The sequence below is a fragment of the Chenopodium album genome, chromosome 8, assembly GCF_948465745.1.
Source record: "Chenopodium album chromosome 8, dcCheAlbu1.1, whole genome shotgun sequence".
NCBI lineage: Eukaryota > Viridiplantae > Streptophyta > Magnoliopsida > Caryophyllales > Amaranthaceae > Chenopodium > Chenopodium album.
Window position 1 is genome coordinate 49,178,078 of NC_137841.1, and position 6,796 is coordinate 49,184,873.

The window sequence follows — 6,796 nt, forward strand, 5'->3', positions numbered from 1 at the left end:
TGATTTATGTTTGAGCATGTTGTCTCATTCAAGCTTGGGGGAGGGTATTCTATCATGTTTGGTGGAATGTTGATTCATATATGTCATGCACCTTTGTATATGCTTTTCCATGTTCTCATATTTTGAAAAACTCCAAAAAGATTTTTGTTTCTATCAAGGCAAATTTGCAATGTGTTTTGTTTTGTTCTTGCTTTGGACATAATAACATTTGGACTTGTATAATTGAATGCTTTTCTTCCTAAATGGTAGTGGTGTGCACGGTTTGAGATTACGTTTGGTTGATTCTAGGATAAAGCATGCTAAGGTAGTTGTCTAGAACTAGGGGGATCCTGAAGCCGGATTCTACTTGTTTGTGGCATGTTTGGTAGTTGCTCCCTATCTTCGATTTGACAACCTTAGTGAGTTTTTGCTACAACCATGTGAGATTTATATTTGTTCAAGCTTTCATCATAATCTTGCATGAGCGGCATGGGGTCCTTGACTTTGCAAGCCTAATCTATAAAGCTTGATATATGATTCTTAAACCCGAGACCGAGCTATCTAGGGAGGACAAAGGCACCTTTTTCGGGGTGGTATTTTTCATTTTTAGGTTAGTTTGATTCATATTTGTTTTTGGGTATCCATTTGCCTTCTTGCAACCATTTGAGCCTTATACCTTCTTTTCAAGCCACATCTTTAGTTCTTTGGCATTTTGTTTCATTTTCTTTCTATTCTTGGTTTTTTGTGAAGCAAATTGATCACGTATGGGGAAGGGTAGATAACGACATACATTTTCCCCTTGTCAAAATGGCGCCGTTGCCGGGGAGTGCTATTGGTGCTTAGCTTTTGTTGTTGAGTCTACTTCATTTTAATTGAAAAAAAATACAAAAAGATTTTGTTTCTTTAGGCTACACTTGTAGCCGTGCTACTAATATTTTCTTTGAAGTTTTGCATGCATAGAGCTCGTGATCGATCCATTGTGCCTTTTGACCCGGAAATTGAGAGGACTCTCTTAAGAAGAATAATAGCTAATCGATTCTCCTTGGGGTATAGTTCTTCAAGTGAAGAAGAGATTGAAGAAGAGCAAGGCATGGGAGAAAATCCGAGAGTGGCCTTGAAGGAGCTAGGAATACCCGATGCTTATAGGTTTGAGAGCGGCATAGCTCCGCCTACAACACCGGCAAATGATTTCGAGATTCGGTCGGCCATGATCACCTTAATTGAGAGGAGGCAATATAGTGGGGCTAAGAATGAGAGCCCGTTGAACCATCTTACAAGAATTTGAAAAATATTGCAACACCATCAAAGTCAACGGAGTTTCTCAAGAGGTGAAGCCTAATTCCTTGAGAACATGGGATGATGTTACAAAGGCCTTCTTGTCCCGTTTTTACCCTCAAAAGAAGACGGCGGAGGCAGGAGCCTTGATTCAAGGGTTCAAGCAAAGGCCAAATGAAAGCCTTTACGAAGCATGGGAGAGATACAAAGAGTATCAAAGGGAGTGCCCTCACCACGGAATCCCAACATACCAAGTGGTCCAAATCTTCTATGGCGGTTTAAGTCCCCAAGGCAAGTCATGCCTTGATGAGGGGGTCGGGGGTCCTATCATGAAAAAGACCGAAGAAGAAGTGGTGGACATCATTGAGGACGTGGTGACGTACTATAGAGATTGGCAAGATGGGGAGAGAGACTTTTCAAGCAAGCAATCTTCTTTGTACTCGGTAGACCATCTAAATGCGATCAACAACTTTTCCTCCCAAATGACAAACTTGGGAAAGGAGATGACCGCAATCAAAGCCAAGTTGGAGAGCACTTCTACTTCATCCCAAGCTTCGAATCTTCCCTCCCAATTTAAGGGGAGAGGTACTCCTTCTAACTCTCAACCCCCTCCCTCTTCACATAATATGCCTATCGGTTGTTTGTTTTGTGATGCATGTGGATCGTATGATCATGACTCTAGTAATTGTCCTAATGAATGTGTTGATGAGTTTGATAACAATGAGAGTGAGCATGTGAATTATGTGTCAAATAATAATGCTCAAAGGTTTGATAATAAAAGAGGTCAATGGAATAGGAATTACCAAAACCAAGGCAATTTTGACAACTATAATCAAGGTGGTGGTTATAGAAACCAAGGGAACCAAGGTTTTCGTGGTAGCTATAATAATCAAGGTTATAGTGGCCAAAATCAAAGCCAAAATTATGGTAATCAAAACCAAGGTTATGGAAATCACAACCAAGGTAGTGGTAACCATAATCAAGGTGGTGGTAACCATAATCAAGGTTATGGACAAAATCAAAATAGGGGTACTTGGAACAATCAAGGGAAGGGCAATTTTCAAAATAATGCTCAAAGAGGTCCCCCACCCGGATTTGTTCCAAGGACTCAAGGAGAAAATTCCTATTCCCAACCTTCTTCACCTAGGACCAATTTGGAAGAAATAACTTAGAATCAAACCAAGTTGTTGAACACATACATGGCCGTTAGTGATAAGAAGTTCAATGAAATGATGACCCAAAATAAAATGCTTGAAAATCAAATTTCTCAACTTGCTAATGCTTTGAAAGATCATGCAAGCCCTTCTTCTTTACCTTCCCAAGGTCTTGATCCCAAGAAACACGTGAATGCTATTGTTACTAGGAGTGGTAAGGTTCTTGAGGAGAGATTGCCTAGGAAGGGTGAGGATAAGGATATTCCTAAGATAGCCTTGGTTGAGAATGAGGGGGATAGGGCATCATTGGATGAGGTTGTGGTTGAGACACCTAGAGAGGTGAGAGTAGAGAAAGAAATTGTGAAACCCAAGCTCCCTTACCCACAAAAATTCATGAGACACAAATTGGATGAGCAATTTGGGAGATTCATTGATAGGCTAAAACAACTTCATCTTTCTCTACCTTTTACCGATGTGATCAACCAAATGCCAAATTATGCCAAATTCCTCAAGGAAATTTTGAGTGGGAAAAGGACTTGTGAGGTTGTGGAAACTATCAATTTGACCGAAAATTGTAGTGCTATCATCATGAACAAAATGCCACCCAAATTGAAAGACCCCAGAAACTTCTCCATCCCTTGTGCCATTAACAAGATGCAAATTGATAATGCCTTATGTGACTTGGGAGCTAGTGTTAGCATAATGCCATATTCGGTTTATCAAAGGCTTGAACTAGGGGAACTCTTACCTTCTAACATTACCTTGCAATTAGCCGATAGGTCAATCAAGTTTCCAAAAGGTAAGGTAGAAGATGTTCCATTGAGGGTTGGGAAGTTTGTGTTCCCGGTGGATTTTATTGTGCTTGAAATGGACGAAGATGCTACCATTCCAATCATTTTAGGTAGACCCTTTCTTGCTACCTCGGATGCTATGATTGATGTGAGGAGTGCAAAGATTTCCCTTAAGGTAGGAGATGAGGTCATTGAATTTGATTTGAATGAAAGCATGAAATATCCATCTTCTTCTCTAGAAAATTGCATGATGATTGATTCACTTGATCATGTTGTGTCTTCCATGCATGAGCACTTGCTCACCTCTAACGATGCTCTTGAGAATGTTTTGTTGAACAAGGAAAAAGTAGGTACACCATGCAAGGAAGTGGCATTCTATGAAGAATTACTTAATGGAAGCTTGGAAGAAGTGGATGAGCAAATGTGCTTGAAAATCTCAAGCCAAGAGGCTTTACAAGCGGCCACATCAAAGGAAGGTAATGGTGTGCCTATGGTAGAGCTCAAACCTCTACCATCAAACCTTAGGTATGAGTTCTTGGGCCCTCATTCCACTTATCCCGTGATAGTTAGTGCATCCTTGAGCGTGAGCCAAGCTCAAGCGTTATGTGGTGTTTTGAGAAAGCACCAAGGTGCTTTGGGGTACACAATTGATGATCTTAAAGGTATAAGCCTCGCCTTGTGCCAACACCATATAACACTTGAGGAAGGCGCCCTTCCTTCTATCGAACGACAAAGAAAACTACATCCCCAAATGGGAGAGGTAGTTAAGAAGGAGATCACCAAGCTATTGAATGCGGGAATCATATTCCCCATCTCTAGCTCAAGGTGGGTCTCCCCCATGCATGTCGTTCCAAAGAAGGGGGGCATGACCGTGGTTGAGAATGAGAAGGGTGAGCTCATTCCAACTAGGACGTTCACGGGTTGGCGGATGTGTATAGACTATAGACGTCTAAACACATCCACCAAGAAGGATCACTTCCCTCTTCCATTTATTGATCAAATGCTTGAAAGACTAACAAGGCACAAGTTCTATTGTTTCCTCGATGGATATTCGGGATTATTCCAAATCCCCATTCACCCCGATGATCAAGAGAAAACTACCTTCACATGTCCTTATGGGACCTTTGCCTATTGAAGAATGCCCTTTGGGTTATGCAATGCACCCGCTACATTCCAAAGGTTCATGATGAGTATCTTTGGGGATATGTTGGAGGAGGAAATGAAGGTCTTCATGGATGACTTTTTGGTGGGGGGTGTCTCATTTGAGGAGTGCCTTGTGAACCTTGAGAAGTGTTTGGAAAGATGTGTTAAGGTCAATCTTGTTTTGAATTGGGAGAAATGCCACTTCATGGTGGAAGAAGGTATAGTGCTTGGGCACAAGATTTCAAATAGAGGCATTGAGGTGGATAAGGCAAAAATACAAGTTATTGAGAAACTTCCACCTCCGGTGAATGTCAAGGGTGTGAGATCGTTCCTTGGTCATGCGGGTTTCTATAGAAGATTCATCAAGGATTTTTCACTTATTGCTAAGCCCCTAAATGACCTTCTTCAAAAGGATGTTGAGTTCATTTTTGATGACAAATGCTTGAAGGCATTTGATAAATTGAAGAAGGCCCTTATCTCCACTCCTATTGTTCAAGCCCCAAGGTGGGATCTTCCTTTTAAATTGATGTGTGATGCAAGTGATTGGGCTATTGGAGGTGTTTTGGGACAACGTGTAGAAAAGAAGCTTCATGTGATCTATTATATGTCCAAGACACTCAATGGGGCTCAAAAGAACTACACAACAACGAAAAAAGAATTTTTAGCAATTGTGCACTCTTTTGAGAAATTCCGTTGTTACTTGTTGGGTTCCAAGACCATATTCTTCACGGATCACGCGGCCCTCAAGTATCTCTTTGCCAAGAAAGAGTCCAAGCCTAGGTTGATTCGATGGGTGCTTGAATTGCAAACTTTTGAGATTGAGATTAGGGATAAGAAGGGTGCGGAGAATGTTGTGGTGGACCATCTTTCTTGCCTTGAGGGTGATCACATTCATAATGATGGTTCACCAATTGAGGATATAATGCTTGATGACTTCTTATATGCCATAGAGGTGAAGGAACTCCCATGGTATGCCGACTTGGTGAATTTTCTAGCATGTGGGGAGTTTCCACCCTCTTTCTCAAAGAACCAAAGAAAGAAAATCAAGAGGGAGGCAAGACATTACTTGTGGGATGATCCCATCCTATACAAACGAGGGGTTGATAGCTTACTTAGGCATTGTGTTCCAAATGAAGAGGTGCCTAGTGTTTTAAGGATGTGCCACTCGGACTCTAGTGGTGGGCATATGGGTGTTTCCAAGACCGCTACCAAGGTTCTTTAATGTGGTTTGTGGTGGTCGCATCTCTTCAAGGACTCATGGGGCTTTGTGAAGTCATGTGACCGATGTCAAAGGGTTGGGAATATCTTCAAGAGGAATGAGATGCCTCAACAGCCCATTCTTGAGTTAGAGGTGTTCGATGTTTGGGGGATTGACTTCATGGGACCGTTCCCATCTTCATATGGTAATCAATTCATACTTGTGGCTGTGCACTATGTTTCTAAATGGGTTGAGGCCATTGCCTCCCCTACTAATGACCACAAAGTAGTGTTGAAGTTGTTCAACAAAATCATCTTCCCAAGGTTTGGCGTGCCTAAGGTTGTGATAAGCGATAACGGATCTCATTTTGTTCACAACGCTTTACGTAAGACGTTAAGGAAACATGGAGTGCATCACCGGTTCGGCCTTCCATATCATCCTCAATCGAGTGGCGAAGTCGAGGTTTCCAATCGTCAAATAAAGCTCATTCTTGAGAAGACGGTTGCAAGGAATAGAAAGGATTGGTCTAACAAGTTAGATGATGCTCTTTGGGCTTATAGAACGGCTTTTAAGACGCCTATTGGTACCACTCCATATCGCCTTGTCTATGGCAAATTGTGCCATCTCCCGGTAGAGCTTGAACATTGTGCCTTATGGGATATCAAGAAGATAAATTTTGACTTAGCTAGTGCGGGGGAGAAGAGGTGGTTGGATCTTCATGAGCTAGAGGAACTTCGACTTGATGCTTACGATTGTGCTAGCACCTACAAGGCTCGCTCCAAAGAGGTTCATGACAAGTTGATCGAGAAAAAGGAGTTTTGTGTAGGTGACAAAGTCCTCCTCTACAATTCAAGGATGAAGTTGTTTCCCGGAAAGCTCATGTCAAGATGGAGTGGACCATTCTTGGTGAAAGATGTTTTTGATAATGGTGCCGTGGAGATTTCTCCTTTGAACTCCTCATCTTCATTCAAAGTTAATGGTCATCGGCTCAAGAAGTACTATGAGGGAGTGTTTGTTGGACTTGTTCACAAAATGATTCTTTTCAAGGCACCTTGAGATGGTGGTGCACATCGAGCTAACGACGTTAACCAAAAGCGCTTACGGGAGGCAACCCGGATTCTCATCTCATTTCTTTTTCCTTTCTTTTCTTTTATTTTTCCTTGATTGGTTTTTGATTTTATTTTTGAGTTAGTTTTGTGTTTGTCTTGTAGGTCGGGCATTATCATCGCTTGTTGAAAAAAAAAAGGGGGTTTGAA

The 6,796-nt window shown here is 41.7% G+C and overlaps 1 pseudogene; it reads right to left on the reverse strand.

Annotated features, from left to right (window-relative positions):
• Nucleotides 1-1,396: 1,396 nt before the first annotated feature.
• Nucleotides 1,397-1,495, reverse strand: LOC145557116 (small nucleolar RNA R71; annotated as a pseudogene).
• Nucleotides 1,496-6,796: the final 5,301 nt, after the last annotated feature.